This window comes from Pinus tabuliformis, chromosome 2_1 (assembly GCF_031772625.1).
Source record: "Pinus tabuliformis cultivar Carrire ecotype Pingquan chromosome 2_1, CPIR1, whole genome shotgun sequence".
In the NCBI taxonomy this organism is placed as follows: domain Eukaryota; kingdom Viridiplantae; phylum Streptophyta; class Pinopsida; order Pinales; family Pinaceae; genus Pinus; species Pinus tabuliformis.
This window is the reverse complement of record NC_142299.1, coordinates 580,319,577-580,347,436: the sequence shown is the minus strand read 5'-3', so window position 1 is coordinate 580,347,436 and position 27,860 is coordinate 580,319,577. Positions and strand designations below refer to the sequence as shown.

Genomic DNA, 27,860 nt, shown 5'->3' with positions numbered 1-27,860 from the left:
TAATTTGTTATTTTTAATCCTAGTAGGTTTTACAATGTTTTGGATATAGAGGAACATTAAAATTTATTTCAATTACTTTAACTTTTCAAAATATTCCAAAAGAACTCCATAATTCAGTTTTATATTCTTAACCATGGCTCTAATGAGATTGTAAATCTGATCTAAGTTATGAAAAAATCACACACTAGTCTATTATTATCACAACTTTAATAGAAAGTGCAGGAAATTACAGCTTAGTGTCCCTGAAATAGAGATAACAGATAGTATTTGTGGTTAAAGTCCATCAGGATAATGCGCTTCGATAAATCGCCGGAAGTTCGTAGTGTATTAGAGCAGGCAGTTTACAGTAGGAAGGCAGGCTACTACGTTGGGATTCTCCCGCATGGCCTCCAGCCATTCGTGCATACGGCTGCACTGCTCCGGTCCAGGGAATTTCAGCTCCCTCAGGACTTCAAACGAGGTAAGCCATGGAATGAAAGGCGCAAGAGCCACATCTGCCAGGCTCATCTTCTCCCCCATGAAAAAGGGCCACACCGATCCGATAGCTCTCATCCCCTCCTCCACGGTTATAAAATGTTCCACGATTTCTTTCCGCGCAGTCGCATGCTCTTCCCCGAACCGTTTCATCAGCTTGAGCCCTGTCTCTATGAACTGCCCCGGTACAAACACAAGCAAACAGAAAACAAGGGAGGCGTCAAAATAGCGAGCGGCGAGAAAAGAAAGTAAAAGAGGGGTAAGAGGGCAACCTTCTTGTTTGCGAAGTCTGCCCAGAATCGAGCGAGCGACCTGTCGTAAGCGCTCCCAGGCAGAAGTGAGGGCGTGGTGTCGGAGGGCGGCCAGGTTTCCTCGATGTACTCGAGTATCACCAGCAACTGAGAGACTGGTTTTCTATTGTGCATGAGCACTGGACTTCTTTAGAGACAATGTTTGAATAATGTTTTTGATGGTGGAAATGGATTCAACACAGTAAAAACATCTAGGACACCTAAAATTTTGAAGTTTAATAACTATAACTGGGATTTACACAAATTTTTGCCAGATTTTCTCTAAATATAACTAGTATTTTCATAACTTTTCAAACCACTCCTCCACTTGTTGAAATATGCGTTTTTCAATTAATGATTGTTTACTTCAGAATAATTACAGAGTTTAGCTGCAGAATTATTTGGAATTATTCTCGGTTAATGTATTTTTGATTTGAAATTGTCTTTTAACTTATAGATTTAGGTGACAATGGTACTTTGCTTGGTTTATATATCCTACAACGTTGATAAAATTTATAATTCATTTAATTTATCTTAGAATATAATTATAGGTTTTTAATTTGAATTAATATAAAGTTATATATTAAATTACTATGTATCATAAAATTGCTAAAAGTGAAATATATCTATTGAAAAGGACCAAAAATAAATGTAAAAATTAGTCAAATTATTTTTGTGAAAGTGTTTTTCCTATAAAAAAAAATACAACACATGAGATATTGTACAAAAAAATATAACACATACCCTACATGTATTTTCAACCAATAGATTTCTAAGATATTTCATTTTATTAATTTATAATTATTAAAACTAGAAATGGTTTTCTTTACCCTCTCTTCATGGGTATCATGTCTATAGTTGTGGTTGTTTCTATGCTATAATATACATCTAGTGACCACTCATTTATCTCTATGCTATTGTATACATTTAGTCATCATATATTTTCTAGCAATTCTTATTTCAAAATTCATTCCCCATGTCTTACTCACAATTTCATCCAACTAGATATTGTTTAGAATTTGAACTCCATTGAGGACAACTGTGAATTTTCTGACAAGTTTAAAGAATACAAAGTAAATATTTGCGTCAATCACTTCATCTGCAAATGTAACCAAACTTTGTCACCCACCTGCAACTTGTGTGGCACCCGATGCTGATCATGATGTTTCTTGTACTTTGCATTTTCTCTATCCAATATATCATGGACCTATTGGTAGATGTGATGAATTCACTCAATGAAGTTGTTAGTCACGTCATCTTTGGACTGGACATGAGACATCTCCCTAGGTAGCTACAAATGGTATGGAAACATCAATGGGACATAGTTCTTGGAATCTCAATCCCACTAGATAGGGGTTCTGGCCAGTTGAGCTATGGAGAGCCCTGTTGTAGATGTGTTGGACATAGGGGAGGCCCTCATTCCATGTGCATGGGTGCTTCGAGTTATACATGCGTGGGATATGTAAAATCATCCTCTTGAAGACCTCTTTTTAGCCATTAGTTTGTGGGTGAAATGTCATGGAATTAGTGAGCTTGGTATCCAACGATGACCAAAGGCTTGACTAGAATGCACTTACGAATTGATGATCCCAATCTGAGATAATGGACTCTAGGATCCCAAAGTGTACCCATACTCATTCAAAGAAGATTTTGGGAGTGTATTTTGTTGAGATATACTTCTTGTAGGCCGCCAGAATGGCCATCTTAGAGAATTTGTCGACAACCACAGAAACACAGGCGTTGCCATGCATGTTAGAAGGAAGGCCCGATGTGTAATACATGGAGATGGATTCACAAGGTCGGCTAGGAGTATGCAAAGGAGTATACATGCCTTTCTTCTTGATTGTAGGTTTGGCAATGACATAGGTAGTGTAGGATCCGATGTACTTCCCAACATTCTGTCTAAGGTTTTCCTCGTAAAAATACTTTTGTAGTACTAGCATTGTCTTTTATACCCCAAAAACATGACTATAGTGAGCCTCCCAAATCATCTTGGCATGCTCACTTGAAGGTACACAGAGGTGTCCCAGGTGGCATAATAGCGCATCTCGGATATGAAGGTATGGAACTTCCTTACCTTCCAGGAGCATTTGGTATGTGGTGCTGAATTCTGGATCACTCTTGTAAAGATGTGGCCACTTCGAAGTCTTGTGTCCACAAGAGTCAAGCATAATGGTCAGCGCGGTGACTGGAAGTCGACTAAGGCAATGTATAACATTATTGGTGTTGCCCTTCTTGTACTTAATGTTCAATGAAATTTTGCAGTTATGTGGACCATTTCTAATGGTGATTTTTCTGCAACTTTCCTTGTGTCTGTATGGACTATAGGTGGTCAGTGATATGTGTGGATGACTATTTCCTTCCCTAGAATGTAATTCTTCCATTATTGAAATACTTGAACAATGGAATACATCTCTTTGCCATAGGTGGGATACTTTTAGACTGTGTCTGAAAGTGTCTCACTGTGATATGCCACCAGATTCCCTATTGAGTAAGAACTAAACTGATAGGATAGTTGTTGTGAGCACTCGTTCAGAGCAGAGGTGATGCTTCAACTCAACCAATACCTTTTGTTGGGATTCATAGCAAAATAACATTTCTCTTGCTCTACCCTTGGTGACTTGACTCAAATCCCAAGTGATATGGAAAAAACCCAACACAAACCTACGGTAGAAATAGGCAAGACCTAGAATATATAGAGCTTAGTTAGAAAGGTTGGGGATGGTCCAAGAAGAGTGCCCAAGAAGAGAGAGATAGGGGTTGTGAAATTGGGCATCACTAGGACTAGGAAAGGTCACACTTTTGAATGGAACTGCGTAATGCGTAGTAGGGAGTAGGGCAACATAAAGGATTATAGTGATGGGTTTCAGTCAGCATGACTAGTCACTGTAACTGTAAAATGCACAATGATTCAAAGACAGGTTCAATGAATTACATAGTTGCGGAGCTCATTGACTCAACAGTGACTCGTTTCTCACTAAAACTAGTCAATGTGTAGTAGGAGGCTTTCCTGATGAAGGGAGCCACACAATTGGGAAGTGAGGGAGAGAAGGAGGAAGGGTTGATCATTGGAACCACGCAATGCACAGTGACTGAGGAGAAGGCTTAGGAAATTGTGCAGTTGGGAAATTTAAAAATTTGACCTCGAACCCTAATAAAAAAACTATGTAAGAGCACATTTGATCGTCGGCGACTGACATGATTGATAGGCACTAACATTGGCTCCAGCTGGGGATGGAATCTCCTTGGAGGTGTCAAAGACATCGTAGACCAGGTAGTCTTATTCGTTGGGCAATGGAGTGAAAATACCAAAGACTAGACTTGCACGAAAAACTGACTGACCATTTGACATGACATGACCCTAAAAGAAAAATAAAATCAACAGTTGATCCGAGAAGCCTTATGGCCATCTCCTCTGGCTTTAAACTCCTATGATAGCCACTTCACACTTGGACATGAGAAATAAACTGGTATATACAATGGTGACGAAAATTTGCAGAAATTTTTGAGGTATAGTAGTGCTTTAGAAGCCTACAATTGACCACTCCTCTTGAATAATATTCCCCATTCATTTCCTCCAATAGAAAGATATTTTTTCCTCTGAAGGCTGAGATTCTGTATGGTCCTTTCTATAAATTTTCAAACTTGCCATGTTTTCCCTTTTATTCATTTCTTGCATCCCAACGAAGAACCACATCTCCTAGGTTGAAATTATCATCTTTTGTCTTGCAATAATAAATATTTTTGATATTTTCACGAAGTTTAGTAGTATTTTGACAAAATTCTTCCCTAGTTTGCTGCAAATGGATCATCTGACTTATCCTTCGTTGCATATCATTTATTTTGTTGTCCAATTACTACAAAATTTTCATGACTGGGACAACAAGGGATGAAGGAAAAATAGCATGAACCCCGTACACCAACTGAAAGGGAGACATACCTATGGATTTTTTAGTACTAACTCTGTCCACCCATAGAGCATTAATGAGCTTTTTATGCTAGTTTTTCTTATTGACTTCTAAAACTTTCTTGATGATGTTGATCAGAGATTTGTTGGAAGATTCAACCAGAACATTCCCTTGTGGGTGATAAGCAGTAGAATGCCTTAATAGAATATGATATTTTGCACAAAACTCCACCATCTTCTTGGACTCGAAAGTAACAACATTATCGTTTATTATCTTCTGTGGGCAACCAAATATAGATTAGATATTAGATTCAATAAACTGAATGATAACAGAATCAATAACTTGCCTGGTTGGGATTGCCTCAATCCATTTTGTAAAATAATCTATGGCTGTTAGGATCCATTTGTGTTGTGCAGACGATGAAGGATGGATTTCCCCGATGAAATCAAGACCCCATTGCTGGAAGAGAGCTGTGACTGAAACAGACTACAAGGGTAATGGTAAAAGTTTTCCTTTTCCCTGAAAAATATGACATTCATGAAAACTCATCATTGTTTTATATACATTAGAAAAAAGAGCAGGCCAATAAAAACTAGCTCTTAAAATTTTGTTTGTCGTGGTTTTCTAGAAAAGGTGGCCACCACAATCTCCTTTGTGGAAATCTCTCATTACATCCTTTGCTTCATTTTCAACTAGACAGTTCAACAATATAACACCCAAATCCTTCCAAAACAAAACACCATCAAGAATACAATATTTTGAAGCTTTCAGCTTTAAGGATCTACTTTTACCTTTGGGCGCTTCCGGTGGAGAATTTAAATGTTGCAATACATAAACTATGTCGGACTACCATGGAGATGAAGTGAACATGTCAGACACTTGTAACTGTGAATCTTCTTCTTCCTCTTCAGAAAGTGCATCGATTAGATTGATGTCTAATGCATGCAAATTAGATTCATCCATGAGCTTGGCAAAACCTTGTCCCTTGATGAGCTTTATTGGCTCTATCTCCAAATCATATCCTAACATGGCTATGCTCCATTTTCCCTGCTTGCCTTTTGGATTTGTCTGCATAATAAATTCTTTTACAACTGCTATCGGAACATATGCAATGGTGTGAGAATGTAGAATGTCAACTCGGAAATCTTTGAGCACTTTCACCAAAGCCAAAGCCTACTTCTAAATTATATTGTATTTTAGCACTGCATGCCTTGTTGTTCGACTGAAAATTGCTATAGGTTGTTCATTTTTCTGATCTTTATTTTGCATTAGGACAACTGTTAAGGTATGCTCATAAGTGAATGAAAATATGATGAAATCTGAAGTATAATCAGGACTGATGAAAGTAGGAGTAGTAGATAATGAAAATTTGACTGCATTGAAAGACTTCTTGGCATCTACAGACCATCTTACCTTGCTATTCTTTTTCAACATGTCTGTCATTTCTCTCAAATGTTTAACGAGGTTGGGAATGAATATCCTCAAAAAAATTATTTTCCCATTAAATGACTGAATTTCTTTTTTGTTCCTTGGGAAATATAATTTCTAAATGGCTTCAACTCTTGCAGGGTCAATGCGAATGCCATCCTTGGAGATAATATGCCCCAACAACTTAGCTTCTTCCATGCCAAATAAACTCTTTTTTGGATTAAGTGATATAAAAAAAAAAATTGCATTTCTGAAAGACAATTCTTAGATGATGTAAAAATGGTCTTCATCAGAATTAGAGAACACTGTTAGATCATCTAAATAAAGAACTAGAAAAACATCCTTTTCATTGGTGAAAGCTATGTTTATAGCCCGTTGAAATGTCATTTCTGCATTCTTTAATCCAAATGGCATCTTGGCATACATGACTGTACCCCATGGTGTTGTGAAGACTGTTTTCAATTGATCATCCTTATGTACCAAAATCTGATTGTACCCGAAATATCCATCAAGCAACGAAATCCTAGAAGACCCAACTACCCTCTGAAGAATATGATCCATCTTCGGTAGGGGATAATTTTCCTTCAAGGATACTTTGTCTAAATTTATGAAATCAATGCAAAGATGAATCTCCCCGATCTTCTTTCTCACTGGCACAAGATTGGACATCCATTTAGAAAATCAAATAAGAACTATAATACCAGACCTATAAAGACTATTTACCTCTTTTTCGATAGATGACAACAGCTTAGGATTAATCCTCCTCAGCTTCTGGCAGAATGGCTTTTGATCAGGCTTAACCAGTATAGTATGTTGAATGATGTTCTTATCATACACCTTTAAATCTAAATAACCCCAAGAAAATACATCAGAAAATTCTTCCATCAAAGAAATATACTTACTTTTCATCTCTGGAGATAGATACTTTGACAATTTGACCATCTTAGGCTTGTTTGTTGTACCAATGTTCACATCTTCAACACCTTTCTCTATGGGAACCATGGTGGGTTTTTTGGCAACATCATCACGATAAAATAACTCTTCCAAAGGTATGAGACCTCGTGGAATGCTATTGTGTTTCAGCTACAATATTTCAATCTCGATTGCTTCAATTTCTAGATCATTCTCATCATTTTCATCATCAATATGGGAATTCAAGAATTCATCTTCCATCTGCAGAAAATTATTGATTTTTTTGTCATCCCAAAACACCTGCCAATATCTCATATTATCAGGGACAATTGGGCAGTGTTTAACATGAATTGAATACTTCTCATTAGAGTGAATGGGAATATTCACCATACTAGCTGCAGTAGCAAGAGAATCAGCTATAATATTCTGAGTTCTAGGAATCAAAGACAAAGTATATTTTGAACTTTTTTTTAAGAATGTCAAGGACAACATTGCAATAAGATCTCATTCTTAGATGCTTGGTCTGGTATTCCCCTTGGAGTCGCCATAAATTGAAATTTCCTTTGCTCCCAACCTTTTCAGAATTTTAAGGCCAACAACCAGTGCTTCATATTCTGCCTCATTGTTTGAGCAATCAAAGGCCAACTTATAAGAACTCATTCTTACATTCAATGGAAGTTTACATGAATGATGTAATGGACCATGAATGCACACGCCAATCACAACTCCCTCCTTCCTCATTACACCATCAAACTCCATGGTCCAAAGACCATCTTCTTCATCCGAAAATGGAACTTCGGAAGGCTGAACTATTTGAGTTTTTGGAGGTTAACTCACTGTCTCAATAATCTCTGTTTTCTGCACTAACTCAACAATATTTTCAAGAGAATTTTCTGGCTATAAACACTCTTCATTCTTTTCATTTTCTTCAAGAATAAAAACTTTCTGTACACTACTTATAACATCCGAAACTTATGAAATTTCTAAAAGCTGACTATCTTCATCTACTAAATTCATATCACTATACAAAATGAAAGAGTGTAGATCAGTATGTATAGCATGGATGGGGTGATTAATTGGTTTTTCTTTGCTACTAATCATGAATTTCATCTTCTTCTCCCGATAGATTTTTCTAAGATGCCCAAATACCAGTATAGTAGCATATTAAAAATCAAGCAACAAGGTTCGTTTTAGCTTCCCCCCCAAGACCGTGAGAGAAACATACCAAACCGAGGAGGAATATCAGTGATCACTATGTCCATCAACACATTCTTGGCCAGAAATTGGTCTAGGGACACTACTAAATCTTTGATAAGTCCAAGACATTTCACTCTTCCCGAATCAAATGAATAGAGGTCATGATAAGGTTGGGTGATACTCAATCCTAGTTTTTCCATAATAACTTTTGGAATAAGGTTATGTGAGGCATCGAAATCTAGCATGGCCTATGGAGGCTGAAATCATGAAGTTTCAGACTAAGATAGAAAGGTGGGATTTCACTATCTTCAGGACTTCCCTCTAAGGCTGGACCAAATAGAATTGCAGGCTCATCATCGACAACATTAATTGTGTCTGACATTTGGTCTACCTTCAACATTTTAGCAATCTAAAACTTGTACTTATCATTCTTTACTAATTTATTTAGAGGAATTGAAACATTCAATTTGGAAATTTCATTCTCTAAACTAAATAGATTTGACTGCTTATCTACCACTTTCATAGTGATGTCCTTCTTTTCAATCTGCCCTTTAGCTTGAGACTCCTTCTTACGAATTTTTCTTTGAACCTCCTTATCCTTTCTCACATTGCTGGTAGAGGCTTCATTGGCTTTATCCTGACTCAATATGACAATCTCCTTTTCTTTATTTTGATCTGTAGGGGCTGTTTCTTTGCCTTGTATATCTTTCTATGCATTCTTCCTTTTCAGATTCAATGTGAAAGGCACATTTCTGTTTCTTAAATTGTACTTCTTCTACAAATGGCTTAGAGAATTTTGATATCCTCTTTCGTATTCTTTGGTTTGCACTGCCCATAGATCATCACTTGCAAGTACAAGTTGTTGATCACTTGGTATAAAATACTCCTGAGAAAACTGATCTTCTTCAGTAAAAAAAGTAGGTAGTTCATCTTCCTCAAAGAAATGATTTGCCTCAACAATTTCCTCTTCATGTTCTTCCTGCCCTTCAGTGTAATTTCACTGAAATGGGGTTCTTATTTGTCCCTGAGGATCCTAATTTCTTTGTTGTTTCTTCTTATTTCTGAACTGTTGTTGCTATTGTCCTCAATAATTTGGATTCCTTAGTGAAGGCTCCACTTGTCGATCTTCTATAGACATTATGTCCATCATTCTTTCCATAGTTTTTATCAAAGTGTCAAGTTTTACATCTGAAGATGAAGATGAATCTTCTTTAAAGACCACTTTCTTCTCAGGTTTCTCAGGTTTTGTTTTAGATTTCTTGATGAGCAGATTAGCTTCGACACTTACTGCATTTTGCTGCATTTCTTTAGAGTTGCAGGGTCTCTCTCCTTAAGCTAATATGCCATGTCTGGGTCAAAGGCATCAGGATAGTGGAGAAGTGTTAAACCAAGTGTAGGTTTCATATCGTCAGGAATGGAATTATACACCATATTGAACCTTGTTGTGAATTCTTGCATTGTCTCATTTGGGTTTCTTTTCATGGAATTTTACTCAACCAAAATTTGCAGTGGATTTTTCTTTTCTTGCCATCGTTTGAAGAAAAAATCTATCAACCATTGAGAGCTATTGATAGAATTAACAGCCAAACTGTGAAACCGTTTCTTGACATCTCTGGAAAAACTCTGAGCTATGACTCTCATCTTAGCATCTTCTTCGTCAATCTCTTCAAGATCGATAAAATCTACCAATTTATCAACATGCTACTAGGCTGTAATTTCTGAACTTACATCAAACAGAGTGAGTCTTTGGCTATAGGTTTGAGGTAGAGCAGAAATTTGAACAGATAATATTAAAGGGGCGAACCATTCCATGACTACTGAAAGATGTAGTAGAGGTACTACAATGGACTGTGTAGATAAAGATGATGATACTAATGGAGGCGGTGTAAAAAGAAATGAAGTAGCTGATGTATTCAGAGGTGCAGTAGAGGATGAAACAACATTTAGGTTTTCAAGCTAATATTGGATGTAAGATTTTTCAGTGGTGATTTGAAGTTGGTCAACTAGACTCTGGAGTTTATCAAAATTTAACCACAGCTGATGATCAACTTTAGAAAAGAGGGATTTAGAAGAGAGGAGGTGAGAATCAAATTGAAAAGGATCAAGTACCAGTTCAGAAAGGCAAGACTTAGATTTTGATCTAAAAAGAGATAGCTCAAATTGAATAAAAAAAAAGATTTTCAACAGTGAATCAATTTTCAAGCAAAGAAGTAGTCCTTTCTAATTTTCAAGCTGTACTTTCAGGAATAGATGACTTGAGTTTCCTAAGTAGTTTTTATGGGTCATCAACAATAGAAAGTGGATTTGGGTCAAGATTTGACCTTGTATGTCCTTTATGAGACATATTTTTTTAAACCTTAAACTTGATATAATTTCTTAAATCAACCTTTCTTTAGATACTGGAAATTGTCACCTACAAAACCAGTCTTGAATGCTCTAATAGAATGAATCCCAGGAATGATATATCAGTCGTGTTCTTGACAATAGCACCAAAATATTATCCTCTACAATGTGCCAGGTTGAGGAGGAGATCGAAAGAGGTAACCTCAAATCACTTGCAGTTCAGCAGCTAGCCCTGCTAAACCAGAGAGGGATTTGTCTAAGGATTTCATAGTCAATGACTGGAATAAATATGGATTTTAGGCTAGATGTAGTAGTTTCAAATGAGTTTTAGGAAATTTAGGGTTTTTAGATTGTTGGATCAAGGATAAGAAAAAGAATAAATCTTCATAATTAAAAATAAATCTTTAGCATTAAAAAATAGTGTAATACAAATTATGAATATATATAATTATATAAAATACATTTTCATAACTAAAAATATATATACATTTATCTCATATATATATATATATGATAATCATATAATTTAATTAATTTTAATTTTATTTTTGATAATTTTAATGATATTTTCAATAATGTGAATGATCCAAATGGTTCCTAGAAAACCCTCTAAGTCTTCAAACATTCAAAACTATCACAAAAGAAAAAATTGTTAAAAGGTTGGATTACACTATCAGGAAGAAAAAACATGACGAAATAAGTGAAAACACGCTTATCAGAGGCTTAATACAACTTTGTATCGGAGCTATCAGATTTGGCCGATCAACAGTCCAGATCCGATCGGCAAATCGCAATAGGCGGTGGCAAAGGGAGGCTATCGGCGAAGACCACATGGTATATGCGACTGTGATCAGTGGGGTCAATGAGGACCGTCGATCAAGCGCGCAGCTCAATGACCCAAGTTGAATCATGATATTGCAATCGGTTATTACAAAGGAGTGGGGCCGATATAAATATAAGTCGGGATAGTTGGATCCGATAACATTATAAATGATATTTGATGTAATTTGAGATTCGGAAAACAGGGTTTTCCTTTGTATTAGCAATTTTTGTTAAATAAATGAAACATGAAGGATAAAGCACCGATGTGATGAAACCGGACCTGAAAGGGTTTCTTAATGCTATTGTTTGTTATTTCAAGTCCAATATGAGCGGGATTTTCATATTTTTATGTATTTTCAAATATAAAGGGAAATAAAAAAACAGGTAGGATTTTGGGAGAGCCAAAGGCAGTAAATGGTTTGGGCCGGGCTCTGCTCGATCCCATACAATGGCTGCCACGTGCCTAGGCTGAGGAGAGAGAAAACCGCCCTTATTGGGCCGTTAATCCCCGTACGAAAGGGCCACCTGAAATGAACCACAGCCATTGGATCTGGATCTCCCAGATCAATGATGGAGATGTGATGTCGGTATACAGGTAGACCCAATAGGAGTATAAGGCGGATTTACGGATATTTGAAGTCCGATAAACAATGTTTGGCGGACTTTTCTTTTGTTTGAATGTATTTCTCTATGTAAACAGAGAATGGCAATTTCAAAGGATTTCAAAGGTCCGATGACCCATTCTGTTACAGAATAGGTGGCCACCATCCCTGCAAGCATTTAGCAATGATTGCTAACGCTCAGAGGGGGATCTGAGAGGATAGAGGTTGAGAAGCCAGAGAGCCAGAGAAGGTGAAATGAACAGACAACACCGATTGGCTTTAAAGCCATAGACAGAGAGCAAACAGGGACAGGTAGTGCTAAGACAGAGCAAAGACAGAGACAGAGAGTGATAGAGAGAGTCTATGTACTCAGAGAGGCCTAAGGGGTTCAAGTAAAACTATTGTTGTTGTATCTATTGTGTGTTGAGACTCAAATTGAGCTCATACTTTTGTAAAACTCTGTGTTTGAAGACATAATAGAGAGGTCACCACTAAAGGCTGGACTAGGAGACATAGCCCAGGAGTGTTGGGTGAAAAATTGAGCTCATACTTTTGTAAAACTTTGATTTTGAAGACATAATAGAGAGGTCACCACTAAAGGCTGGACTAGGAGACGTAGCCCAGGATTGTTGGGTGAAATCCTTATTAAACTTGTTGTGTTTATGTGTGTTGTCTATTATGTTCTTTAACTTCTTCATTATCTATGTATTTCGCAATCTTATCGATCCATTTCACAAAGTAACATAGGCAAATCCATTCACATGAGTCTGTAATACCTTAATAATTGTCTAAGATCTCATTATCAGATCAAGTGGTATCAGAGCTTTAGATTTGCTAAGGTTAGACAATCTTGTGATAGATTGTTGAATGCTAACTAGGTCAAAGCTCAAATTAGGAGAAGGAGAACTGGTTGAGATTAACCCAGAAATAGGAAGATTCTATCCTAGGAGGAAAATGGAAGAAGAAATTCCCTTAGAATCAAACTCTCAGTTCATGGACAGTTTCATGACCATGAGAGCCATGGTAGAAGAGATGTGTCGAGAATTTAAGAAAGTTCGAGGTGAAGATACTTCAACCTCCAAATAAGACAACAGAATAGAAGAACCTCTTCTAGATGGCCATTCAGAAGGCAAAGGGAAACGGAAAGAGTCTCCTCTATCAACACCTCCTTCTAGTCCTTTGATTAAATTAGATGTAAAATTTGATTTGCCAATATATGATGGAGAATTAAATGTAGAAAATCTAGATAACTGAACTAGATAGATTGATGTATATTGCAGGCTACAGAACATCAATTCAGAAAGGAGAAAGATTCAGCTGGCCAACCTTCGCCTTGGAGGAACTACCGTAGTGCAGTGGGAAGGCAGGGCACAAGATGATTTGAAGAAGCATGGTAAAATTCTTTCTACTTGGAGTGAATTTGTTTCTGCCATTAAAAAACAATTCTATCCACTAGCTTATCTATAGAAAGCAATGATGAGTTGGCAAACTCTTCTCCAATTAAAGGGGCAAAGTGTACAAAGCTATACCCAGGAATTTAGAAAAAGAGCTTTAATTCTAGGCATTTTTCTAGACTCACCTAAAACTTTGTTGAAGTATATAGGTGGTCTACATAACTATTTGAGGCACACCATTCTCATGTTTAACCCTAATAGCATAGATGAGGTATCAGTTCAGGCTACACATCTGGAGGCTAGAGGTAAGAATGTGAACTCAGAGATTGGGGGATCATCAAAACTCACTGCAAGCAAGAACAAGGAAAAGAGGAAGAAAAAATGGAAAGAGAGGAAGGCAAACGCTTTACAGAAAGACAAACCTTCATGCACTCACTGCAAGAAGGATGGACATGATGATGAACATTACTGATCTTTGCATTCGGAGCTGAAACCTAAGAAGTTCAATGGCAAGAAGAAGAAGACTGATGCTGCTATCCAGAAAGATTTGGGGTCAGACTCAAGTGATGAAACAACAGTCAAAACCACAGGTATAAAAGGTAAAATTTCTGAACCATCTGCTAGTAATTCTGCACAATATATTAATAATGAAGAAAATGAGAGGAAAAGGCATGAGATTTTTCATATTATAGTTTTTTCCAAGCATTAAAAGATTGATACTTTCTTTGATAGTGGTTCACAAGTAAACTTGATTTTTGAGGCAATTGTAAAGATGTTGGGACTACTAACCACACCTCATAAGAAGCCATATCCATTAGGTTGGGTATGTGATAAAGCAAAGCTACAAGTGACTAGACAATGTAAACTTAGGTTTGCTTTTGGATCAACTTTTGTAGATGCGGTCGAGTTAGATATAGTTCCCCTAGATATATGTGGTATTGTTTTAGGAAGTCCGTACTTGTATGATAGAAAAGCCATTTTCTATAGAACTGAAAATAAGTATCAACTCACAAAGGATGGAATAGAATATATTATAAGAGCTCATCAGCTCAAAAATAATTACACTCTCATTAACTCAGGGTAGATGAAAAGAATTGTAAATTCATGAAAGCAATTTTTGATAATGGTTGTAAAGGAAAAGACCCCTGATAAAACCAATGCATTTGAAGGCTGTGATGCTAAACATAAAGCTGATTTAGAAAAAGTTGTTTCAGAATATGATATCCTATTTCAAGAACCTAAAGGTCTGCCACCCAAAAGGGAAATTGTACATGATATTCATTTGTAGGAAGATTCTCCATTGCCTAACATCGGAATGTACAGGTTATCTGCTTTAGAGAATGCAGAGATCAAGAAGTAGGTACAGGAGCTGCTCGACAAAGGATTCTAAGGCCAAGCACATCACCTTGTGGATCTCCAATTGTCTTGGTGAGAAAGAAAGATGGCTCATGGAGGATGTGCATTGATTACAGAGCATTGAATAAAATAACGATCAAGAATCATTATCCTCTTTCTCACATAGATGATTTATTAGATCAGTTGAAAGAAGTTGTTTAATTTTCCAAGTTAGACTTGCGTAGTGGCTACCATCAGGTCAGAGTTGCAGAACAATATCCATGCAAGACTGCTTTCAAAACAAAGAAGGGCTATATGAATGGCTAGTTATGCCTTTTGTCTTAACTAATTATCCTTTCACTTTCATGAGTGTTATGAATGATATACTCAGACCTTTTATTGATGATTTTGTAATTGTATACTTAGATGACATTCTTGTTTTCAGTAAAACATGGGAAGAACATTTGAAACATGTAAAGCAGACTATAGATGTTTTGAAAAAAGAAAATCTCTATGTGAAGTTACAAAATGTGAATTTGGCAAAACATCTTTAAATTATTTGGTCCATATTGTAGGGGGTGGTGAATTGAAGATAGATCCCTCTAAGGTTGAAGTCATTGTGAACTGGCCTAGACCTAAATCTGCTACAGAAGTTAGGAGCTTCCTAGGTGCAACACAATATTGGAGAAAGTTTATTGCTAACTTTTCCTTGATTTCAGCTCCCTTACATGCTTTAACAGGATTGAACAAGGTGTTTCAGTGGGGAGGGAAACAACAGAAAGCCTTCGACACCTTGAAAGAAAAGATTAGTACATCACCAGTACTAGCATTGCCAGATCTTCAAAGACCATTTGAGATTGAAATAGATTCCAGTGACTATGCCATGGGAGCAGTGTTGATGCAACATGGTAAACCCATATGTTATCATTCTGAGACATTTAATTTTGCAGTAGTTAATTATCCCACATATGATAAAGAATTGTATGCATCAACCACTCCAATATTTGCACTCACAAACTAAATTGCAGCAATCAAGACACTATAGGTGGATGGGGTTTCTACAACAGTTTCATTTTGTCATCAGATATAAGTAAGGCATACACAATAAGGTTGTAGATATGTTATCGAGACCAATCATAAATGCATCTACTATACTTGAGCATAATTCAGTATTGCATGAAAGCTACATTGAACAATATGCTCAAGATGTAGATTTTAAAGATGTATATGCAACTTTAAGTCATTGCAAACAAGTAGAAGAATTGGATTATCATGTTAAGGACCAACTCTTGTATCATTTGGGAAAGTTATGCATTCCTCAAACTGAAAGAGTTAACATAATTCGAGAAGCACATACTTCTCTAATATCAGGTCATTTTGGTGTTAGTAAAACAGTTGCACAGCTACAAAGGTTTTGTTATTGGCCAAGAATGCATGAAACAATTTCTAGATATATTAAAGGGTGTACCATGTGTGCTAAAAGCAAGCCCAACAATAGAAAACTAGGCTTGTGCACTCCACTTCCAATTCCTTCTCATCCTTGGGAAAGTGTTTCCATGGACTTTGTTGGGGGATTGCCAAAATCTAGAAAGGGTCATGACTATTTATATGTTATTGTGGACAGGTTTAGCAAAATGTGTATTTTAATACCTTGTAGTAAGTAGATTACAGTTGAGAAAACAACAAAGTTGTTCTTTCAGCATGTATGGGTTCATTTTGGGTTACCCACTTCTATTGTCTCTTATTTAGATTCTCAAATTTTTGGGAAGTTTTGATCAAGTCTATGCGAATTAATGGACAAAACATTGAAGAACATAGCATTTCATCCACAAATAGATGGCCAAATAGAGGTGGTTAACAGGATAGTGATCCAACTGCTCAGAGGCTATTGCAGCAAGCATCCCAAGCTTTGGGATGAAAAATTATGTTATGTGCAACATTCTTACAACCGTGCTAAACATTCTTCTACACAAATATCTCCTTTTGAGACTTGTTTTGGTTTTACAGCAAGGTCTCCCTTGGATTTTGTCTTTGGTAAAGACATAGCAGTTGATGGACACAGTGATGTGGACAAAGAAACCAAGTTCATTGAACAGATCCAAGAAATTCACCAGGCAGTGCAGGAACAACTAGAAAAGAGCCAAGCCAAGTACAACGCAAGGCATGATAAACATTGAATTGAGCATAGCTTCCAAGTTGGTGATCAAGTCTGGCTGTACATCAGCAAAGACAGAATGCAAGGTGAAGGTAAGAAGTTGAAGCCAATAAGGTATGGTCCTTTCAAGATACTTGAGAAAATTGGTGAGAATTCTTTTCACCTTAATTTTTGATCCAGGTGGATATTGGTGGCCACCTGCCAAGTCCACCTAGACCCCCACCATTGTCTTTCTCAGCATTTTCAGTTTCCTTAATTATAGCACAACTTACTATTTTTAGCAGTTTTTCGGGTCCTGAACTTCCGGAGCCGTTTTGAGGCCCTAAACGACGTTTTTTGGGGAATCCGGGGGCAACATGGGTCCATGGAATGGACCGATGTTGCCCATTCCAACAATGGTAGTGCTCGGATAGATCTTTCTAACGAGCTATTGTACGCGTCAAACGGAGATCGTATGCCAAAGTTACGACCCCGGGAAGTTGATGTACCAATTTACCCCAAACAGGGCCCACAGTTTGGCGTTTCATCTCCTAGGGTTAGGTTTTGGAATGTTAAGGGTTTTCCATTGTTTCTCAACAATAAATAGGCCTTCGAGCCTCATTGCAACACAGTTTAGAGGCATGTAGCCACCACATCTCTTCTCAGAGATAAGCTACCATCGCCCTAGCTGGTTTATTTCCATTTATGGTTGTAAGCATATTTCAGTATTTTCCATTAATGAAATGAAGTATTATTTCCGCTGCATCTTTGTGTATATGGTTATCTCTGTAATTTGTTGCGTTCCTGTTTAAATCCGGATCAGTGGTATCAGAGCGATCTGCTTTTTCTCTGTTTTTCTTTGCATGTCCCCAACAAGGTCGGGATATAAGGAGTTAGGGCTTGAACTGGTTGAACCTTTGCAAGACCAGCCTCGCAAATCGCGATGGCCTCCCATTGCGGATGAGAAGAAAGACGAGGGGGTAGGAGATCCCATCAAAATCTTGCTCGAAGAAGCCCTCGAGCGACTACGGAACGCGATGATGGACAACTTTTCCCAGATCCTTCAGCGGCTACCCAGAAGCGACGCATCGGCTTCCAGCAGCTACTCTGGAAACGCCACACCCTTTAAGGTACAAGTTAATTTTGAAATCCCCATATTCGAGGGTCAGATAGACGCAGAAGCCATAGATAAATGGTTAAATCTGCTAGAGGGTTATTTTTCTGTTCATGAATTTTCGAGTCGGGAAAAGATTGTTTTTGCTCTTCTCAAAGCAGCCCCCCACGTCAAGGACTGGTGGGAAACCTACTGCGAGTAAAAAGATGAAAGTACTGGCTCACTATTTTCAGCCGCACCCACCTGGAATTCATTCTGGGATGCCATCAAGGAGCAGTACTACCCTGTTGGAAGCTATGAGGATGAATACATAAAGTGGACCACGCTGCGGCAGGGAAGGGACCAAGACGTGTCGGAGTTCACCAATCTTTTCCATACCCTTCTCACAAAGTTGGGTATCAAGGATTCGGAGCAACATTTGATACTCAAATACCGTGGCTGCCTGCACAAGTACATCTAGGAAGAAATACAATTCCTGAACATCTCCTCGCTCGGCGCAGCATACCGATATGCCGTCAAGGTCGAGCAGAAGTTTAAACAAAAGAAGCGAGACTTTGGATCTGCGAATCCAAAGCAGGGGAAAGGTGCCCCTAAACCACAGAACAAAGGACAAAGCCAAGGCGGGACAGCCCAAGACAACCAGCCGAAGCTGCAAGCAAAGAACAGCACCGCGAAGCCAAGAAAGGACACTGGAAAATGGTGTGAGTTCCATAAGAGCTCCACTCACAACACAAGTGAGTGTCGGGCCAAGCAGTCACTGGTGGCTGAGCTAAAGGTTTCAGAATCAGATGCATGTTCCGACTCTGAGTCAGAACCCGATAAGGGGAATGAAAAAGGGAAGCAGATAATTGATGCAGATCCCAATGCCACTGTTGCTACCGCCAAGATCCAGAAAAATGAACCCGAAGATCCGGAGGAGGAGGAGCGTCTCTTCCACTCCCAGATGTGGGTAAAGGGCTCCCCGATACAGTTCATTGTTGATAGCGGGAGTCAAAAGAACCTCATTTCGGCAGAGGTCGTGAAGTGGTTGGGCTTACCGACCACAGCACATCCACAACCATACACCATTGGGTGGCTTCACCAAGGACGAGATCTTCGCGTGAGCCAGCAGTGTCGCCTTCCATACAACATCAAGCCCTTCACGGATGAGGTATTGTGTGAGATTGCTCCCCTTGAAGTTTGTGATGTATTACTAGGACAACCATACTTGTGGAAGCAACATGCTGTGTATGAATCAAGGCCCCGTGCTGTTATTATTAAATTGGGAAATAAGTTGTACAGGATACCAGAGGTAGCACCACCTACCGCCATCTCTTTGATTACTGCAAAACAATGCAGTAAGATCATTTCCAAAACCAGGAAATTTGTTTTCCTGATGATACGCCCTCAAGGAAAGAAGAAGACAGTGGTCGCGGCATCCAGACGGGGTCCCTCTGCACGACAACTACAGATGGACAAGGTTGCGGAGGAGTACGAGGAAATCTTCACCTCCCCTACAGGGGTTCCTCTGCACTGTCAAGTCAAGCACTCCATCGATCTGACCCTAGGTGCGCCGATACCCAATGGACCAATTTATCGGCGCTCCGTTCTGGAGAACAATGAAATCAAGAGGCAGATTCAGGAGCTCCTGCAGAAAGGTCACATCCATCCGAGTTCATCGCCTTGTGGGAGCCCGATCGTGTTGGTACAGAAGAAGGATGGGACGTGGAGACTCTGTATTGACTATCGGGCACTGAACAAGATCACTGTCCGTAATAGGTACCCGATCCCGCGGATTGATGACCTCCTAGACCAACTAAAGGGGGTGAAATATTTCAGCAAGATCGATCTGAAGTCAGGATATCACCAGGTACCAATCGAACCCTCTGATGTGTGGAAGACTGCCTTCAAATTCAAGGAGGGCCTTTTCGAATGGTTGGTTATGCCTTTCGGATTGACGAATGCTCCTGCAACCTTCATGAGGCTAATGGATGACATCTTGCGGCCATTCACCAACTCCTTTGTAGTAGTATACTTGGATGACATTCTGATCTTCAGCCAGAGTTGGGAAGAGCACCTCCACCACATCCGACAGGTTCTCCAAACACTGCGGCAACACAAGCTATGTGCCAATTTGGAGAAATGCACTTTTGGCATGACCCAGGTTCAGTATCTGGGATACATCATTGATGAACAGGGGGTGCATGTCGATCCAGCCAAGATCCAAGTCATTCGGGATTGGCCCTCTCCAACCACTCTAACAGAGCTCCGCAGCTTTCTAGGTCTTGCCAACTTCTACCGCAGGTTTGTGTTGGGGTTTTCTCATATTTCTTGGCCCTTGAGTCAAGTCACCAAGGGAGGGGCGAAAGAAAAATTCTTTTGGTCTGAATCTCAACAGAAGGCATTCATGGAGTTGAAGGATCGCCTCTGCACGACACCAGTGCTCGCGTTACCAGATTTACAACAACCATTTGAGGTCGAGACAGATGCCTCTGACTATGCTATTGGGGTAGTCCTTACTCAACATGGACATCCAGTGGCATATCACAGTGAAACACTTTCAGACACAGTCCAGAAGTACCCCACTTATGATAAAGAGATGTATTCCATTGTACAGGCCTGCCGACAATGGAAGCATTACATTTTGGGGAAGGAAACGGTCATCCACACAGACCACCAACCCCTGTAGTTCATATAGACCCAAGGGAAATTGCAGAATGATCGCCATCAGAAGTGGTCTACATACCTGCAACAGTTCCACTTGAATATCAAGTATAAGAAGGGCAGCACCAATAATGTTGCAGATTGCCTCAGTCGACCACCGATCATGGCGTTAACCACTGTGCTCAACTCTTGTGGGCACGAGACTTCTGATTGGCCACTTCTCTACAAAAGCGACCCAGAATTTGGCCACACATACCAGACACTCTTGGAGGGTCGGCATGTTCCAGATTTTCACCTCCAGGATGCCCTATTATGCCACCTCGGTCACCTTTGTGTTCCTTCAAGCGAGCGTGCCAAGATGATTTGGGAAGCACACTACAGTCGGGCTGCTGGGCATTTCGGGGTTGAGAAAACAGTGGCAGTACTGCAAAATTATTTCTATTGGCCGAATCTTCGACAGGATGTTGGGAAGTACATCAGATCATGTACTGCCTCTGCCATTGCCAAACCGACCATTAAGAAGCACGGCCTCTATACCCCGTTGCCTACCCCTAGTCGACCTTGGGAATCCATCTCCATGGATTACATGTCAGGCCTTCCTTCCACTAAGCATGGAAATGACTGTGTTTTTGTGGTCGTCGACAGGTTCTCGAAGATGGCCATTATGGTGGCCTGCAAGAAGAATATCACAGCAGAAGCCACTGCTAAACTCTTCTTTGAACGAGTGTGGGTGCACTTTGGGATCCCACAGTCTATCATCTCAGATCGGGACAGTCGGTTTCTCAGCACATTTTGGTCCAGTCTCTGGTCAATGCTGGACACCAAACTCACGAAGTCCACAGCCTTCCATCCTCAAACTGATGGCCAGACAGAGGTTGTCAATAGGATGGTTGTGCACATTCTGCGCATGTATAACTCAAAGCATCCACGCACATGGGACGAGAGCCTCCCCTATGTTCAGCACAACTACAACCGAGCTCTTCACAACTCCACTGGCCATAGTCCTTTTCAGGTGGGTTTGGGATTCCAGCCACTATGCCCCATTGATGTGGCCATGCCACTTGCAGCTACTCACATAAATTCAGCTCATGTCCAGTCCGAAACAGATAAGGCCACCAACTTCATTGAGCGCATCCAACATATTCGCCAGCAGGTCCATGACATTCTTGAGAAATCAAATGCCAAGTACAAGCAGCGACACGATCAACATCGGGTGCCACACAAATTTCAGGTGGGCGACAAAGTCTGGTTGCATTTGCAAAAGGAACGCCTTACTGGAGCCTATCGGAAATTGAGACCACTCCGATATGGTCCTTACACCATTACTAAGGCTATGGGAGACAATGCATTTGAGCTCAGCATTCCTCCATTCCTTGGCCTGCACCCAGTGTTCAATGTGGACCGCCTTCGGCCATACTTTCCACCATTGTTAGACACATCTGACATTGCAGAACAGCTCAAACCCACAGAATTAAATCCAGATTGCATGGAACAAGCTGCAACTGATCGGATCATGGACACACAGATCAAGAACACTCGCCAACAGAATATCCAACTGTATCGAGTTGTCAAAGCAGGCCAACTCCTTCAGCAGGGCAAGTGGCTCACCAGGGAACAAGTTCAGCAAAAGTTTCCTCATCTCATGGAGGAGCTCAACGCAATGGGGACCATTGCTTCCTAAGGGGGGAGGAATGATCCAGGTGGATATTGGTGGCCACCTGCCAAGTGCACCTGGACCCCCACCATTGTCTTTCTCAGCATTTTCAGTTTCCTTAATTATAGCACAACTTACTATTTTTAGCAGTTTTTCGGGTCCTGAACTTCCGGAGCCGTTTTGAGGCCCTAAACGACGTTTTTTGGGGAATCCGGGGATGGTAGTGCTCGGATAGATCTTTCTAACAAGCTATTGTACGCGTCAAACGGAGATCGTATGCCAAAGTTACGACCCCGGGAAGTTGATGTACCAATTTACCCCAAACGGGGCCCACAGTTTGGCGTTTCATCTCCTAGGGTTAGGTTTTGGAATGTTAAGGGTTTTCCATTGTTTCTCAACAATAAATAGGCCTTCGAGCCTCATTTTAAGACAGTTCAGAGGCATGTAGCCACCACATCTCTTCTCAGAGATAAGCTACCATCGCCCTAGCTGGTTTATTTCCATTTCTGGTTGTAAGCATATTTCAGTATTTTCCATTAATGAAATGAAGTATTATTTCCGCTGCATCTTTGTGTATATGGTTATCTCTGTAATTTGTTGCATTCCTGTTTAAATCCGGATCAATTTTCCAGCTTACATGCACATCTATTTAGTAGTTAATGCAGAGAACTTGAGACTATATGAACCTTCATTGATTGAAGATCCCGAAGAGCAATGCCAGTTGCCTTCTATTGATGATCTATTGCCTAAATATCTCAACGAGTTGCAGGAAGATACAGTTCTAGGCAGGAAGGTGAGAACTACACGCAGAGGGGATGTTGAGTACCTCAGAATCAGACTCAAAGGTTCAAAACCAAGCAGTGCAAGATGGATAAAGATTGGGCAAGTGAGGAAGTTGTATCCTCAATTGATTGATGCTTAAAAACCAACTTTTGGTGGTCCAAAAGCCTTTTCAGTGGGAAGGCATGATCCAAATGGATCCTAGAAAACCCTCTAAGTCTTCAAACATTCAAAACTATCGCAAAAGAAGAACCTGTTAAAAAGTCAGATTACACTATCGGGAGGCTAAAACATGAATAAATAAGTGAAAACAGGCTTATCAGAGGCTTAAAAAGACTTTGTATTGGAGCTGTCAGATCTGGCCGATCAACGGTCTAGATCCGATCGGTAAAACGCAATCAGTGGTGGTAAAGGGAGGCTATTTGCAGAGACCACATGGTATATGTGACTGTGATCAGCAAGGTCAACGAGGACCATCGATCAAGCACGCAGATTGACGGCCAAAGTTGAATCATGATATCGCAATAAGCGATTACAGAGGAGCGGGGCCGATATAAACATAACTCACAATAGCCAAACCCGATAACATTATAAACGATATTTGATGTAATTTGAGATCTGAAAAATAGGGTTTTCCTTTGTATTTGCAATTTTTGTTAAATAAACAAAACACAAAGGATAAAGTGCCGATGCGATGAAACCGAACCCGAAAGGGTTTCTTAATGCTATTGTATGTTATTTCAAGTCTAATATGAGTGGGATTTTCATATTTTTATGTATTTTCAAACATAAAGGGAAATCACAAAACAGGCAGGATTTCGGGAGAGCCAAAGGCGGTAAATGGTTTGGGTCGGGCTTCACTTGATCCCATACAATGGCTGCCATGTGTCCAGGCTGAGGAGAGAGAAAACCACCCTTATCAGGCGGTTAACCCTTGTATGAAAGGGCTGCCTGAAATGAAACACAGCGATTGGATCTGGATCTCCTAAATCAACGGTGGAGATGCGATGTCGGTATAAAGGTGGACCCGATAGGAGTATAAGGCAGATTTATGGATATTTGAAGTCCAATAAATAGTGTTTAGCGGAATTTTCCTCTGTTTGAATGTATTTCTCTGTGTAAATAGAGAACGGCGATTTCGAAGGATTTCAAAGGCCCGGTGACCCATTCCATTACAGAATAGGTGGCCACCATCCCTGAAAGTGTTTAGCAATTATTGATAACACTTAGAGAGGGATCTGAGAGGGCAGAGATCGAGAAGCCAGAGAGCCCGAGAAGGTGAAATGAACAGACAGTGCCGATTGTCTTTGAAGCCACAGAGAAAGACAAAACAGGGACAGGCAGTGTTGAGACAGAGCAAAGACAGAGAAAAAGAGTGATAGAGAGAGTCCGTGTACTTAGAGAGGCTGGAGGGTTTCAAGAAAAACTATTGTTGTTGTATCTGTTGTGTGTTGAGACTTAAATTGAGCTCATACTTTTGTAAAACTCTGTTTTGGAAGACATAATAGAGAAGTTACCACTGAAGGATGGAATAGGAGATGTAGCCCAAGAGTGATGGGTGAACTCCTTATTAAACTTGTTGTGTTTATGTGTGTTGTCTATTATGTTCCTTAACTGCTTCATTTTCTATGTATTTCGCAATCTTATCGATCCATTGCACAAAGTAACATAGGAAAATCAATGCACATGAGTCTGTAATACCTTAATAATTGTCTAAGATCTCATTATTAGGTCAGTGAAATTATTATAAAGTAGATATATTGATATTTAACATCAATCGATACCTATCAACTGTCATTTAATTTATATTAATAAGCTATTAATAATCTAATATACAATCTTTCAAAAGGATAACTTCCAAATAATTGAAATAGTTAACTTTTATTTTTAAAGGAAATTTGCATGGCAAAACATAAGTGAAATATTTCTATTTACTTTTCAATTAAATTCAATAGTTTCCATGTTTTGGGATGCCAATAGTGATATCAATGTAAGCAATGTGTCAATCGCCATAAAGGAGGTCTATCTGATGAAAAAGCCACCAAGTTTGGCACGTTCATTATAAGAATCAATGCTTTCAGAATCTCCATAAAGGAGGTTGAATTGATATAAAGCCATCGAGTTTGGTAGGTACATTTATAAGAATCAACGATTCCAAAGTGGAGTTTGGGCAACCAACTTCAATTTTTTGATCAATTAGCCCATCAGCAATTGAAACACAGTCATTGTCTTGATTTACATTGTAGAGTAATAATACATTGTCTTGATTTACAACATTTATAGATAATTTCATGAATGAGATAATCATCAATAATAGGGAATTCAAATGAGAATAAGAATACAACATACATTTTGAATGGCACCATATTAGACATAGGCAATATTTTTTATTAAATGTCGTTCCTAAAATGACATAGAATGCCTAAAATGAGGCAAAAGTAATATGTACTTCGTGTTTCCTCTTAATAGAAATTGCCCATCCAAGAAAACCAATATTTCTTCACAATGGTTTTAAATATTTCATTGGTAAAAATAAATAGTAAATTATATCTCAGTGAATTTTCATCATCTCAATATTTCAATTATTATTCTAAATGTGTATTACCAACTTAACACAAACACGCTAAACAACCTAAATCTAATACAACAGTTATTATTTCAAATCAAAGTATAACATTTTCAATTCAACGGCCTCTCTTTGCACCTTTTAAAGCAATGGCTAGTAATAAATTTGATGTCTTTAGATTAACGAGGTATTCAAATTAAAAATAAAATTTAAAAATTTTAATTATTTGTTTTTTGAAATTTAAAAATTTTAAATAATTCAAATTTTATAAATTAATATAAATTTAATTTTTTATTATGGTACATTTTTATTTTTTATATAAACGTAGTTAATATAGGCTTAGGCCTCAAGTTAATATAATATTAACATCTAGTTCAAAGTTTAATATCTAGTGTTTTATATTTGTTTTCAACAAAGCTATAAAATTTACAAAATATTTTAGTAAAAAATATTGTAAATACAATTTTATCTCGATCACAAAAGCGTCCCCTGTAAACTCCTGACTTCCAAAATACCAAATAACTTTTGTATGTAGCCAGACTATTCAACAATTGAGATCTCAATACTTATTCCAAAATGTTTCATTGACTATGTATATCTCTGAATGTAAATCCTAATATATAGCTAAGAAACATGCCCTAACTCTGTTACTTCGTAAGTCACACCACCCATGAATCTCCTGATTTATATTATCACACATCTTTCGAATGGCTGCATAAGTTTCAAGTAGGTGATATTCAATGGTGTCCAGAATGAATTTTGTCTTGTAGTGACTGTTGTAGCCCTCATGCATAACATATTTCCTGGCAGATCTTGCATCTCTGCATTTACACAAAATCTCATCCCTTGCATGATTACTCCTATCTAAGAGTGGTTAAACTCTCTCAGGATTAAAGGATGCATGACATAGTTATCATTATAATAAAAAATTAAGTTATTTGGAATAATTTATTAGTGGTTTGTAAGGGGCAGGATTTTACTCTTGTCAAATGTCAGGATTTTATTCTTGTCAAATGTTTTTGGGTCTTGGGTCGTTAATATGTTTTCTTACGTCCAAGGAAGACAAGCTCTTAGCTAAACAAAATTAGTTTTAGGACATACTCAACCCATTATCCTTGCATTATATTAAGCTTTACAAAAATTTTAATAAAATTTAAGATTTTTTTTTTTGCTAATGCAAGAGTCGGACCTTCCTATTCATTAATCAGGAAATATAGTACATAGACTTACAACACATCCCACAAGGTCGAAGACAAAGGAAAATAATAAAAGCTTAACTTTTCCTCACAACCTACTAACAAACTTAACAATTTGAAAGAAGAAAAATCAAAGTGTTTAGATGACAAGTTGAAAAAGGGGTGTCAATGTCTGTGCCCATGACTTGCGGGTCAACTTTACGGGTTTGCCAGAACGGTCCAAAAAAGTACTTGAGCGTCGCATGCCTAGGCACCCGGGCCCAAAAACCTGCACAAGAGATCTGGACCATAGAAACCTCAAGAGCCAGCCGACGGTGTATAATGATTTCGGACCGGCCAACATGCGCGGAAGTTAACTTGCGATGACGGCGGTTTTCCCTCCGACCCCACCGCCACATGGAGCTCACTGATTGTGATCATTGCCAAATGAGGAAAACTAATTCCTGCCTGTTGCGGCTGCGATAACCACCTCCACGCCACAGATCTACTTCGACCATCCAGACCATTGGATGGCATAGAAAAAACGGACGGTTGTGATTTGTGTCGTGCATCAAAAAGGCTCCGAACTTTATGGCGCGATGAAGGTGGTTTTTGAAACCAACCTGGCCCATAATCCGAAACCACATTCTGATGGAAAGTGGTGTGATCACCAGAATACCGCTCCTCCTGCTGAAATTTCACCCGACCTTGGGAATTAGGAAGCGGAAGCCCCCAACTCCAATGCCAACGATTATTTGCTACAACATTAACTTGGAATGGGGAAAACTTGTGCCAAATAATGATGATTATAGAAGAAGGTATAAACCCTCCGCCATTATTCACTAGGGCCATTCTATTACCTATTTTCTCCAAAAGAACTAAACCAGCCATGCTCTTCAGACTATTCCGGCCGGGAAAACTAAAATGGCTGTTGAAAGAACAGTTCTCCTACCACTTCCAATCTAATTCAAGACCCATATCTAGAGGCAAAACAGAGGAGACACAAAGGATTTTCTCAAACCCGTCCGCGTACCTATGGCGCCCAAAGGGAAAATCACGAGGCCGAGTAAACATTGGCTGGGGATGCTT

General features: G+C 39.0%; 1 pseudogene; it reads right to left on the bottom strand.

The window, feature by feature from the left end:
* Window positions 1-273: 273 nt before the first annotated feature.
* LOC149201784 (putative glutathione S-transferase parC) lies at window positions 274-27,623 on the bottom strand (annotated as a pseudogene).
* Window positions 27,624-27,860: the final 237 nt, after the last annotated feature.